We start from the raw sequence: 15,558 nt of genomic DNA, 5'->3' as shown, positions 1-15,558 counted from the left end.
CCAATTTTCAAAATTAGGTATATTATTTTGTTAACATTAGGCTTAAAGCTGATTGATTTACAATTAGAGTAGACCTTACATTATATAGATAGTGTTTCCATACAAATACTTCGAGAAATGCGGGTCAATTTTTTCATGCAATTTTGCGGGATAAATAGTTATGAGTGGGGGGAAAGGGGTTGTTAGTAATGGAGACTGAGAATCCCATTGCTAGCAATATACCCAACCAGGTCGAACTTTTCGCGGTTCCCCCTGGAAACTATCATGGTTATTATATCATATCATATCAAATTGTTTTTGGTATATTATGTCAAATTCCTGATGAATTCATCATGATGGGCTAACTGGCCTATTTTCATTATCATCTATCGCCCTTCACTGATGCTCCGCCAGCGTATCTCGTTAGCGCAGGCGGGGTTACCATACCACTTTCATCCATAAAATAAAATAGTTGCGAGTGATTCCTTTATAACTTCTATATTTATTTTGTCTTATAATTTTTGCATCTTTTTAATTGCGTAAACACTCAATTTGTTAAATAAATATAAATAGGTCAAGATACATTGTGCGTGTAAGTATATAGAACACTGATAAGGAAACGAATCGGCAAATTTGATAAAAAGTTGGCCTGTTTTTGAGATTCGATGCTCTATCTATATAATTTATGGAGTAGACATAATTTTTTTAATGGATGATAATGGAATGATAATCCCGCCTGCGCTAACGGTATACGCTGCCGGAGCACCAGTGAGCGATGATAGGTGAGAATGAAAAGGCAGGTCAGTTAGCCCATCGCGATGTATACACCTGGAATTCAGCACGATGGTCTCTAACTGGGACCACGTGGAGATCGACCTGGTTGTGTATATTGCTACCAATGGGGTTTTAATTCTCCATTACTGACAATCCCTTTAATCTCTTTTTGTGGGTGTCGTAAGAGACGACTAAAGGAACTTAATTGTCGTGGGATGGGCAGCAGCGTCCTTCTGAGAACATCACCAAAGCCAAACTGCAGTTGTCAATCCGTGAGCTAAGCGTGGCAACTATTGCAAAACCCCTCTTCTGGACGAAGTCTGTGTTGAGCCGTGGAATGTAGACGACCGTTATGATAATGTTGAGGCCCCTCTAATATCTACAGGCATTGGTTACTGCCGGCACCAAATCTGATGGGTTTGATTCCCAGAAATCGACAAATGATAATAAAAAAGCAGTTGTGTTTGCATGTCTGTGTTTTGGTTTGAAGGGAGGGATATGGCGTGAATTTACTGGGTACAGAGGAACAACACCTGAATCCTCAGGAATGGCAACGCATATGGGGTATCATAGGCGAAACAGTATACTCTGTTATGTCCAAGGTACTGCTCATGTCTATAGGCGACGGTTACCACTTTTCATCAGGTGAGCCGTCAGCTTGTTTGCCATTCTAAGTTGTATAAAAAAAAAAAAACTACTATTACAGTTGATTATTTGTGTATGAAGCTGCAGATCGTATTGTTCAAACTCAATGGGTCTCATGTGGTCACAAGTCTATGAATCTCTTGGCCCATATAATGATGTGTAAAAGTGCACTTTGTCGACGCAGTCGGCTCAGGGTGCCAGTGTATAGTGCGTGATCAATTATCAGCATTGTGTTGAACGACAAAGCTTTCTTGGCGTGTCGTCGCGCTACGCTGTATTGAGATGTTATACCTTGTTTACTGTACAGGGTGTTCTAAAATAATACATTCAGTTTAATTTAATCATTTAAGCATTAGAGGTGCAATAACAACATGAACCTTGGAAGGGTGCAGTGATTATGTTAATAAATGTTTGTTACATAGAAAAACACAGGTAAATTTTTATGCTATGCATGTCATAGTCAATCGACACAAAACAAATAGGTACAAATATAATTAAGTTTTCTCATTGACAAAAATTCCAGTAGTGTATTTTATAATATATATATATATATATATATATATATATATATATATATATATATATATATATATATATATATATATATATATATATATATATATATAACATCAAAAATAAGGACAAATTTGTTTTTATACGTCTTAATATGTTACCTTGAAACATATAACTTAAATATATAATTATTAATTTTTATAGTAATTCTATTCTATTCTATTTATTTTTGTGTTTACTATTGAAATTGCTACTTTTTATGCGGAGCAAAGTCTACTTCATTGTTTTTCTATCACAGCGTATTACAAAAAAAAAATGGGCAATTGTAAAATTTATAACTATTTATGGAGAACTGTAGATACTTACCAGAGTTACAACTGTAGATGCATACTCTTCCCCATCTCCTATATTGCACTTAACTGTATGATGTCACCCCTCAGAGAACTTATCTCCCTCATTGCTCTTGGGTTTCGTCTCTCTGAGTCTGAGTATATAAGTACAGAAGATAAGTATATATTTCTGTAGGTACTGCTATAAACACATCCTGTGATCGAAACACCCTGTACTGTACACAACACCTACGCCGGCCGATACAATTTATACTCTAACGTTCCACATTTGAAATCAAATTTTAAATTCGTTTACAGTTGACAGGTGCGCCACCGCCTCCCACCGGCCGCCATAATGCCTCGCCGACAATAGGCATTCACGCGCGTGTCGCAAACGTTTGGTAAAGAAAGACTTAATTAAATCGATTTTGTGTTAGTCGTATCGTAGGCAGATGAGTTATTTGTCAACCAACTCTCTGGAGGCCAGTCCGTTCATTATACACGCAAATGTCGTTCTGAGAAAGTTATCTCTTCTCGTGTGAAAATTTCTTTTTTTTTTAATTATGTTTATATGTAAGCGTTCTGTATTGAAACGTCAGACTGTCAATATTTCAATAACACATTGTTGACAATCTTATTGAGTGATTTAATTCAATTGTGTGTAGGGTAGCGCGATTTTTTGTTGTTTACCTCTAGAAATATAGATGAATAATTGTGTATGTACATATACTTTAGTCGACTATTAGCTTTAGTTAAGGAAGATAGAGTGTCTCTATAGAAATGCTTCGAAAAAACGAGTCAACTTTTTCATAAAATTTTGCATGATAAATAGTTATGAGTGATTCCTTTATAACTTCTATATTTATTTTGTCTTATAATTTTTGCATCTTTTTAATTGCGTAAACACTCATTTTATTTATTAAATAATACGTCAAGATATATTTAATGCCGTAAGTATATAGAACACTGATAAAAAGTTAATTTTACAATTAGTTGACAAAAAGTTGACCAGATTTTGAGGCTCGATGCTCTATCTATATAGTTTAAGATAGGTATAATCATATGCGCATGGGCTGTCTATCTAAGAGTCTATGAAAGAAATAGAAGTAAATAGTTGATTATTTAAGTATTAACTGGTTTTCATTCATGATTTTATCCACGTGTTCAGGATATTTATTTTTTTTAATGGGTGATAATGGAATGGTAACCACCCGCGCTATCGGTATACACCGGCGGGGCACTAGTGAAGGATGATAGGTGAAGACGAAGCAGGTCAGTTAGCCCATCGTGACGAATTTAATAAGAATTATTCACGATGGTTTCCAGGGGGAACCATGTGGAGGTCGACCTTCAGGATATGTATTGATTGATGTTTGATTGATTAAAGCCTATATCCTTCTCCATCCCAAATACTATGACTTAAACTTAATAACCTTTGGTTAAGGTAACAAGAAGTAACAAATAAACAAACCAAAAAACAAACATACTTTCACATATTTATAACATGAGTAAGGATTTACCAGTTTAAATCACATTTGTGGTTTTAGAAACACTATAGCACCGTTTACCATATAGACTTTCTCTAATCCTCTTACGGCGCCCAAATGGCTCTCTGCAGTCCTAAATCCGTCACATTTGGACAATCAAAGGCGAACAAACGTATATGAAAAACGATAAAGCAATCGTTAGTGGCGAGAACTCGACCCCCCGGCGACAAATCGGATCGGCTGGCCGAGGAAAAAAAAGCAACAAAAAATCGCAAAGCGGACACGAGGCCACGACAGATGCATTGGCAAAAGAATTCATTGTATTATGTCGATTTGCGGGGGTTAAATTGTTTTGTAAATTGGGAGAAATCGAGCGGTGAAGGGGTGCTTTATAATAATTGACTTGGAAGATTAAAAGCATTGTTAAACGGTGTTTAGGTTTCAGGTGCAACGTTGCGTCCAAACGACTGCAAAGCAGTTTTATTTTTATTATTATAGAATTACGATTTTTAAATCAAATATTCAAAGAATCAAGAGAAAAGAGATTTAGGTTGGCTAGCGAGGTTGTTATAGTTGAGTTGTAGTTCAAATTTATGGCTTATGCAGACGAGAGAGTTAGAGGAGAGTAAAATTTCAGGAGTTGGGGGGAGAGGTGAGCAGTGCCTACTTTGTTGCCATCCCAGCATGCGAGCTAAGCTTTTAGTTATGCGCAAAGACATCACCTTTTTTAAGGGGTCAGGTACGCCTGGAAAATCGTTTAAAATACTAAGATATTTCTACAAAAAATTTTTGGTGTACATATTTGTTCTAGTCATAACAAAACTCCTAAAATTGCATAATATATATAGTATAATACGCATAGTTTGGTTTCAGATGAGTTTTTTCCCGCGAACACTTAGAATCATCCTCCTGCCGATCTTTTTCCTAGAAATTACAGCATGAAGTTTTTAAAAAAAAGCGTAATAAGTTTTTGAAGACATGTCATGCGCGCGTTGCTGACCCTTGTCATGTCATGGTGTCACAGGACTTCATAGGCTACGGTAACATTGTTTTACAATTAGACGAGCCGTATGCTTGTTTATTAACATTAATATAAAAAAAACTATAACGCACTCATGTAGTGTAACTACGGCTCGCATACAAAGGGATTGTTTTTGAACAAAATCTTGGCTTTAACGGAATCCTTTGTTACGGCACGTATTGCAGAAGTCTCTTGGTTCTATAGCTATCACCAATGGCTGTAGGCCCTGGCGCGTAATGAAACCTGAAAAATACCCGAATAAGCTGATTAAATCTACTTACCGGTGTCGTAAGAGTCCACTAAGGAAGGGCGAGGGAAGGGCAGCAGCATCCCTCTTAAAACTTCTCTAAAAGCCTAACTGCAGTTGCCAACATGCCAGCCAAGCTTGGCAACTACAGGCAAAACTTTCCTTCTGGGGAAGGCTTATGTCCAGCAGTGGACAGTTAATGGTTGAAATAATAATAAATATATACATACAAACAAATACGACAACATAACCTTCAAGAAAAGAGCATATTCCTTTTTAAAAGGACGGCAGCACGTCTGCATTGCCGCTGGTGTTGTGGGTGATCATGGGCGGCGGAGGTCACTTACCATCAGGTGAGCCGCATGCTTGTTTGCCCCCTGTGTTGTAAAAAAAATGTTCAATAGTGGATAATTAAAGGCTGATGTGTTATGGTATAATCCTGATCTAGGGTTTTGGTTTTTAAATAAGTAAATTACATAATAAAATATTTCTGTGTCATACCTAGATTTTTTTTTATACAACTTAGAATGACAAACAAGCTGACGGCCCACCTGATGGAAAGTGGTAACCGTCCCCTATAGACATGAGCAGTACCATGGACATAACAGAGTATACTGTTTCGCCCATGTTACCTCCTATGCGTGGCCATTCTTGAGGACTCAGGTGTTATTCCTCGGTACCCAGTAAACTCACGCCCTATCCCACCCTTCAAACCGAAACACAGCCATGCAAACACAACTGCTTCACGGTTCAAACACGAATGGGACAGAGGTACCTAAGCAATCAACTTTTGTACAAAGTCTCCCTCTGGTGACCTAGATATTTATTGATGTAATAAAAGTATAGTAAAGTATGTTAACAAATTGTAAATAATCTACCAATGTTAAGGACACGTCGGTTAGTTGCTTAGTTTGAAAATATTTTTGAAATTGTAATCGCAGTGACAAAAGATTTAAATAGGGCGTGAGTACTGACATGTACGTAACACAATTACAACAAAATCAGCTGCCACTAGCGACAATGGGCAAAAGTTTTTAATTTAACAATGGGGCGCTAATAGTTTTCCAATGGGCTCCCTTCATTCGGTGGCTGAAATGCCGACACGCAGATACTTTCCACACCTGAGCACCGTTACGGTAACTCGTAACAATTGCATTGTACCCGGCAGCGCTCACCATCATGAGTTCTGTTCCAATTTTAAATTATGACCATCCAGGTGCAAACGGCAAATAGCCTCTTGGAATTGGAACCACTTGTTTTTACTATTCAAAATAACCAATTGTTTGTTTACGATTTAGTATTCAATAAAATGTCCCATGTGCGCTCGTTTAGCAGCCAGTCGAAAATGAGTTTTGAATAAAATATCGAAGGCTATGATTTGAAAAGACCATCTAAATTGAATTGTTTCACACGACGTTTAACAGTGATACAATCACAAAAAGATTTAGTAAGTGGGCACTGCTTGGTCGTAATAAAAGGCCTGCGGTGCGGTACTGAGCGCATTGTTTTTATGGTATTTTGAGTTAGTTGCTCAATTGTGCGTGTATAGGAACACTCATTTTAAATAAAGAACTACCTAAATACAAAATAGTATTTCGTAATTTATCGAAAACAATTGGAAATGCTCATGGCACTTCTGATTTTGTTGAATAAAGAATAATGTCGATGTTAAAAACATTTTCCGAGGGCACTTGAAACAACAATGGCGGGAAAAAGTACGTAAACCGGAACGTCGGAGGGGCGCGGGCGTCTTCCGCACTCGTCGCTTCCGCGGCGTCGAGAGCCAATCCAACATGGCGACAATATTAATCAATATTTCAACAATATTACGCTGGTTTTAGAGTGCGCCGCTGCTTAAGATGAAACAGGCACTTGTCTTTGAGCTCAGTTGCTTTGTTCACGGCACCTTTATAAAGATTTGCTTTGAAATGATACGAGCTTGAAGAATATAGTACAGAAAAGAATGCTGGATGAAAGGATGACGAGTATGAAAGCGGAATAGCGGAAGGATGCAGAAAGATGGATCTGGATTGATCTATCGTGTTTTAATAGACCATATACTTACATATATATGGTCTGAGGAAGTACTCGAGAGTCTTTGAATATTGAGAAGAGTTGAACGGGTTATGAATGTGGGCGAAGCAAAGTCCCATAAATCTACTACATAACCTAACCTATTGATTCTCAGAACATTTTTGATTTATGAAAAAAATGTGCAGTGTTGCTAGGTTGTATATTTTGTTCACTATTCTGGGTATTTTTTTAAAGAAATTTGTAGTAAAATAGAGGATAGGACAGGAGAAGGTATGTTAGGATAAAAGTAAAAATGAATTTTGATTTGGAATAATGATTTTTTTGGCAATTTTTTGTAGTACAAGACCAAATGAAGCGAAAAAAGATACAAGTTTGTAATTGGGTAAAAGGTTGCACTGTCAATTATATTTTCTATTATTCCTATCGTATCGTGAGACATATAACCTAATCTACACCTATCGTTTGTAGATTAGGTCATATGTGTTTATACGTCGTTTAAATAAAATTCTTACAAATTGTATCGATTCGGAAAAGAAATATTTGACATTTTGGTAAATATAAAAAATCTCATCTGGCAACACTGAATATTGGACATTTTCAATCAATAAAATTAATTAATTTATGTAATGTACATAGGTACATTATATGTTAGACACAAAGGTCAGATTATGCAAAGATAATTTATTGGAGTATTTTTGCACTTAACCTTGTAACCTGGTCATTATTTGATTTATTTATTTAACTCTTTATTGCACCATAAACAAAAATATACAATGACAATTGAATAATTCAAGTGAAATGGGCGGAAAAGGATTGTTAGCAATGGAATTTGATAGCCCCATTGCTAGCAATATGCCTTATTAGGTCGACCTCCACGTGGTTCCCCTTGGAAACCATCGTGAACAATTCTTGTTGAATTCGTCACGATGGGCCAACTGACCTGCTTCATACTCACCTATCATCCTTCACTGGTGCCCCGCCGGTGTATACCGATAGCGCGGGTGGGGTTACAATTCCATTATCATCCATTAAAAAAAAATCAAGTGAGATACAGTAATATAAATACAGATTGAAATATACACATAAAGGTACAAAAGACGGTCTTATCGCTAGGGCAATTCTAACAGACAACCTTTGGTTAAAGGAGAACAGATAAACGTGGGTAGTTGGCGCAAGAGTGAATTAATAATTTTTCGTTCATTATGAGTGAAAGTACGATTAATTTAGCTTTAATCCATAAATCATAAGGTAACTTAAGTTGAAGAGATCCTGGTAAACCCAGGATATGCGTTCGTTCAATGTCCAGGATTGTGCATATCGTACTTCTACGGGATCTAAGTAAAAAACAGAATAATTTTTTTTTGCGTTTGAAATCCAATCTCTGTCAGCCAGATTTGAATTGAAATCACCATCGACTACAAATAATACCGACATAATCCAAATAAACACCCCACAATGCGCACACGCACAAAGACAATACTCGAACTGAACAGCAGGAAGGGGTGCTGATGCTGGGAGGGTCTGCAGGCGTATTTTTAGGCGTCACTCAGGCGTTTACAAATTACGTTTCATTTACAACGTGCAAGTACAGCGCAGTCGCACAGTAGGCGATGTGTTTGCAAATGTTGACCCTAATGTTAACGGACTTCGGATTTGGTTAGGTAACCCAACAAAATAGGATATAGTTATTAGATTCTGAGATACCATTGGGTATTCTAAACTTGTCTTTAAAATTAAAATGTCAATTTGATGCCACAGCAAAATACTGTAAAAACCAATATGACCTAATTTTTTAATGAAGGGAAAATTGTTAAAAACTTCATAAGTACACATTTTTGCAAAATTACTGTTTTATGAAACAATATAAATTAAAATTATAATAATTTTCAATTTACTTTAACCAGTAGTTATTGTTTTTTTTTTAATAGATGAAAATAAAATGGTAACCCGGCCCGCGCCACAAGTATGGTGTATACTGGTGGACGACCATTTGAAGATGATAGGTGAGTTAGAATGCAGGCCCTCTAGACTAATGGCAAGCGAATTCGTCGATGGAATCGAAATCGCTAGCGAGCTCGTGTGTTGGAATGAATCACCCGGCGTTGCTATCTCATTCTATCTCACGGGCTCGCTAGCGATGTTGATTCCATCGACGAATTCGCTTGCCACTTGTCTAGAAGCCCAGGTCAGTTAGCCCACCATGATGACTTCAACAAGAATTAACCATGATGGTTTCCAGGGGGAACCGCGTGGAGGTTAACCTGAGAGGGGCTATTAGACCTCATTACTAACAATCCCTTTCCCCCAAGGTGTTGTTCCTCTGTACCTTGTAAATTCACGCCATATCCCACCCTTCAAACTGAAACACAGCCATGCAAACACAACTGCTTCACGGTAGAAACACGAATGGGACAGAGGTACCCAAGCAATTGACTTTTCTACAAAGTCTCCTTCTGGTAAATAAAGATGTTTTGATGAATCGATTGATATAAAATAAAAGAATTTTAGTTATTAGAAAGGTACGTCGCGTATTACTGTTGGAATAGATGCGTCCTAAACGCGTGCAGGGGGGAAAGGGATTGTTAGTAATGGAGACTGAGAATCCCATTGCTAGCAATATACCCAACCAGGTCGACCTCCTCGCGGTTTACCCTGGAAACTATCATGCTTAATTCCTGATGAATTCATCATGATAGTTTCTGTTTTCATCCTCATCGATCATCCTTCACTGGTGCCCTGCCAGCGTATACCGTTAGCGCAGGCGGGGTTATCATTCCATTTACATCCGATAAAAAAAAAAACGGGTGCAGTTTATTCAGAGAGAAAGTTAATTGTTTTGTTTAGGGGTCGTTTGTTTATGTGCGGAACCCGTAGTGGTGTTTGTGATTGGAGCACTCCCACGGCTTCGCTGTGATCATATCGTTCGTGTTGATGCGACCCGATTTGTGTATGGATTCACAACATTCGACACAGCAATGTTATTTTTAAAAGGAGTCTGTATAGTGTCGTTACAGGATGATGAGGTACACTGTGGTTTTAGGCGCCATTTTAGATTTGTTTGGTACAGTAATGAAATTTAAATTTAGACAGATAGATACATAGCGTTTATAAATAATAAAAATGTTAAAATATCGTTCTTTTGGACTTCTATAGTAGGATTTATAACAAACAAAATGGCGGGTCATGGTGGATCCACTGATTTCAGTTATTTTTCTTCAAACCCTGATTATGATTATATATTTTTTATTATTATAAAAAAAATTGCATTAAATCAAATAAAAAAATGTTAGGTAATTGGGGGGGACGGGGACTGGGGGGACGGTGAATCGTGGAACGGAACGTTATCGGGGAAAGTGGGAAATTTTGACAACGAGACCAACAAATCGAAACAATGTGTAGGCGGCCTGACGCGATGGCTATGGCGGCGCAGTCACAGTACAACGCAGTAAGCATTCCGGCGCACAGAGCGGGCCCGTAATTGCTCCAATCTGGACAAAAACACGCGCCACGCTCGTATTTATTTATTTACCTAGTATTTACTGAAACAGTAACGGTACGTAACGAGCGAGCAGAAGTTGCGATGACGTTTTTCGGTTGGTATTTTTTCCGCGCTCTCCCTTTTAACGGTCGAGTTGTTAATTTTAATTGCGCTTTACGAGTGTATGATCGTTATTATTTTTGTGCAAAAAAATTACGAAAAAAAAAAACGTGTCCGATTAAATTTTATTTTATAAATATTATTGTAGCATGTATATTGATAAAAAAAAAAATTAGGTGTCGATATTTGGGTATTACTTAACCGTCTATATGAGTACCTTTTATTTCTTATAAAGAACAAGCGGCCGTCCCGGCGTCGCACGGGTGGACATTTTTACATTTCAAAAAGTGGCCATTAAGGCTGCACACGCGACGGAAGCTTAAAAATGCAGTAACTTCTCCCGTTTTCCCAACATTTCCCTTCACTGCTCTGCTCCTATTGATCGTAGCGTGATGAAAAGTATACTATAATCTGCCCAGCAGTATGAAGAATAATTGTACCAAGTTTCGTTAAAATCCATCGAGTAGTTTTTGTTTATATAACGAATATACAGACAGACAGACAAAAATTTTACTGATTGCATTTTTGGCATCAGTATCGATCACTAATCACCCGCTGATAGTTATTTTGGAAATATATTTCATGTACAGAATTGACCTCTCTACAGATTTACTATAAGTATAGATTATAGATAAGTTATTTATCACTATTGTTTACAAGATTTATTTACAAGAAAATGTCAAATGTTTAGAATACAGACAAGACAGAATCTACCCAAGAGTTAGGTTTAAAAAAACTAAGGTTTTTTTTATGCAACTTAGAATAGCAAACAAGCTGACGGTCCACCTGATGTAAAGTGGTAACCGTCGCCTATAGACATGAGCAGAACCACGGACATAACAGAGTATACTAACTAAGAGTAACAGAGTTTGAAGGGTGGGATATGGCGTGAATTTACAGGGTACAGAGGAATAACACCTGAGTCCTCAGGAATAGCAACGCATGGGGAGTACCATGGGCAAAATAGAATACTCTGTTACGTCTATGGTACTGCTCATGTCTATAGGCGACGGTTACCACTTTCCATCAGGTGGGCCGTCAGCTTGTTTGCCATAATAAGTTGTATAAAAAAAAATCTGTGATAATTGATTATTATTTAGTAAATTGTTAAAAAGAATATAAAAGATAACGTATGGATTTAGTAGACATTGTGTACTCGTGTTATGTAAGTAAGGAAAGCGTCAGACCAGTTCTGTAGGTACCGACTGTGGAGCGGTTGTTAAATATTTGTCCAGGACAACTAAACAGGGCTGCTGCGGGCGTCGCCGCCCCCGCCCGGCCCGACGAGGTGACCACGCGTCAAGGGAAACACGCACGTACAGTCGTGAAGGGGTTAAAAATTATTTGATAGACAAATTTCGTTATTATCGAATACGATAAAACAGATATTTGCATTCTCTTTTTTATAATTAAGTATTTGTATTGTAAAATCTTTATTATAGATACATACATACATTGGACACATTACAATATTTAATATACAATGGCGGACTTATCCCGTAGAGGGATCTCGTAAAAACTTTGAGAAGCTAAATGAAAACTATAGAATGTTTTTACCAGAGGGAGACTTTGTACAGAAGATTGCTTGGATACCTCTGTCCCATTCGTGTTTCTACCGTGAAGCAGTTGTGTTTGCATGGCTGTGTTTCGGTTTGAAGGGTGGGATATGGCGTGAATTTACTGGGTACGAGGGAATAACACCGGAGTCCTCAGGAATGGCAACGCATGGGATGGTATCATGGGCGAAACAGTATACTCTGTTATGTGCATGGTACTGCTTATGTCTATAGGCGACGGTTACCACTTTACATCAGGTGGGTCGTTAGCTTGTTTGCCATTCTAAGTTGTATAAAAAAAAAAAAAAAAAAACTATAAAACTATTTATTTGCTTTACATTTTATTTTATCAGAGACGACAATAATTTCTGTTGATATTTTTTTATCTCTTTTGATATCGTGATACAAATAAGACTGAAACTATTTCAAATTTCGCAAAAAAAAGATTTTTTCCACGTTACTGTCATCTGGACCACGAGGAACACATGCCTACAAACGTTTAGATACATCTGTACCTTATTGTGTTTTTTTTTAATATTTTTTAATTTTCTCTTTGTCCTATAGAAGATATAAAACATGGCCACCATAGCGTAGAAGCCATCAATTGGCTCAATCGTGCGGTAAACACGCGCCGCGGTCACCGTCGTTGCGCGACGTCGTGCTGATATTACAGTCGAGCTATATGTGCATTCTCAAATACAGAACTGCTATGTACTGCGAGGAATGTATCCAGCGAAAAATATAACAGTGTTTATTATTGTAGAAGGGAAAGTAAATCGTAAGAAATATCACTTTATATAATACATGCTGTGTCCCGTGGCGTTGCTCGCGTGAGTAATTATATAAAGAATACAATGTTTCAAGATTTTTTTTCAATGGATGATAATGAAATGGTAACCTCGCCTGCGCTATTGGTGTACGCTGGCGGGGCACCAGTGAGGGGTGATAGGTGGGGATGAAAGGGTAGGTCAGTTAGCCCACCGTGATGAATACACCTAGAATTCAGCACGATGGTTTCCGGGGGAACTACGCCCACTAATGTTATTAATATACTAGCTGACTCGGCAAACGTTGTTTTACCATATACATTATTGCTAGAACTATACATGAAAATATATCGTACTACAATTATTATATTCGATTGTCGTCTTGCAACCCTATTGCGGCATATAAAAATTGCGATTAAAAAACAGGGGTTGATCGTAGAAGCGTGAAAATTTGAATTTGTATGTTCTTTTTAATGCTAAATCATAATAAAATAAAAATAAAAGAATTATCAGAAAAAAAAATTTTGGGTTGGGTCACCCTTATCATTGAGGGGTATGAAAAATAGATGTTGGCCGATTCTCAGACCTATCCGATATGCACATAAAATTTCATAAAAATCGATAAAGCCGTTTCGGAGGAGTTTGGTAACAAACGTCGCGACACGAGAATTTTATACATTAGATATGTCTTAACAACACTTCTAACTTCTTAAAACATCTTTAAAAGCCTAGCTGCGGTTGCCAACCCGCCTGCCAAGCGTGGCAACTACTGGCAAAACTCCCCTTATGGGGAAGGCTTAAGTCCAGCAGTGGACAGTTAACGGCTGAAATAATAATAGTAAATGTCTTAACAAACTGACGCATCATGATTGATTCGAAACTACGAATTCTAACTATTTTACTTTATATAAAAAATAATACGACGTTAGTTTGATGCATGTTTATTACTTTTTAAGTAACAACTTTTTTTTTTAATAGACGACAAAGATATGGTAACCCCTCCTGCGCTAACGGTATACACCGGCGGGGCACCAGTGAGGGATGATAGGTGAGGATGAAAGCAGATCAGTTAGCCCACCGTGACGAATTCAACGATAAATCAGTCACGATAGTTTCCAGGGGAACCGCGTGGAGGTCGACCTGATAAGGCGTATTAGACAATTGGTCAGTTAGACCCCATTACTAACAATCCTTTTCTGCCTATCTGTTACATTACCTATCTGTCTATGGCTACGTCTAGATAGGAAACAGCATAAAACAAGTGTTCGCCGTGGCATGACGGCAGGAGTGCGGGGGCGTGGTCGCGGGGCGGAGTCTTGCTGGCAAAACATCCAGAGTCCAGATGTTCCCCTGCTCTATATAGGTAGGTAGGTAGGTACTCACCACACGTACTAAGACTGGAATATTCCTGGACCGAATTAAAAATGAACGTTAACTGGGAGTTATTTTTGGAATGACTGAAAACAGACTGGTTTATTAAAATATTAACAGAAATCTATTTTGGGAACACTGCAATCTGTAATTATAGTAGGTAGGTACTTAGTCATAGACTTTTTGGAAAATTTCTATAATAACAAAAGGATTTTTTTTTATATAGGTGATAATGAAATAGTAACCCCACCCGCGCTATCGGTATGCATCGGCGGGGCACCAGTGAAGAATGATAGACGAGGATGAAGTAGGTCAGTTAGCCCATCGTGACGAATTCAACGATAAATTAGTCACGATAATATCCAGGGGAACCGCGTGGCGGTCGACCTGATAGGGTGTATTAGACAATGGGTCAGTTTTTTTTAATGCATGATAATGGAATGGTAACCACACCCGCGCTATCGGTATACACCGGCAGGGTATCAGTAAAGAATGATAGATGAGGATGAAACAGGTCAGTTAGCCCATTGTGACGAATACAACGAGAATTGTTCACGATGGGAATTGACCTCCCCATTGCTAACAATCTCTTCTTCTCTTAGTTTTTGAATTACATATAGGAGGCCTGCATCGGACCATAGATTATTTAGTTTTTTTTTGTTTCACGACATTCCCTTCATTCATATTATTTGATTTGTTGGTGTCTTTCGATTGTTACAATATATCTAATGATGTCCTAAAATTGATTAAAGTACGATGGGACTAACGTGCCTTAAAGGACAAAAGTCCCTAAATAAATAAAGATAAAATAAAAATTACATATAGGGATATTATTTTCGTTACTTTGATCTATCAATATGTATGTCCTAAGATACTTACTTTATCTGTAGGTAGGGGGGAGGGAGGGATTGTTAGTAATGCGGACTACTGGTCCTTTTCACAATTAACCAATTTGAAGTATATTTAAGTACATAGTTACATTAGTTATATATATTCATAAAATAGAGAATAGAAGAGGCAAAATGCTAGGCCACCTTATACGACATGTTAACTTTTTAAAGAGCATAGTAGAAGGAAAAATAGAGGGCAAAAGAGGAAGGGGGAGACCGAGGGATAACCACACGGGATCGAAAGAGGAAACACTAGGCGTCATGTCGTATAGGGAGATCAAGGATACGGCCTGGGATAGAGCTGGCTGGAAGAAGATACATGAATTAGTTGCACCGACAAGATAAAA

Source organism: Galleria mellonella, unplaced genomic scaffold (genome assembly GCF_026898425.1).
Source record: "Galleria mellonella isolate WM207_F2 unplaced genomic scaffold, CSIRO_AGI_GalMel_v1 utg56, whole genome shotgun sequence".
NCBI classification, from domain to species: domain Eukaryota; kingdom Metazoa; phylum Arthropoda; class Insecta; order Lepidoptera; family Pyralidae; genus Galleria; species Galleria mellonella.
Note: the sequence above shows the minus strand (reverse complement) of the source record.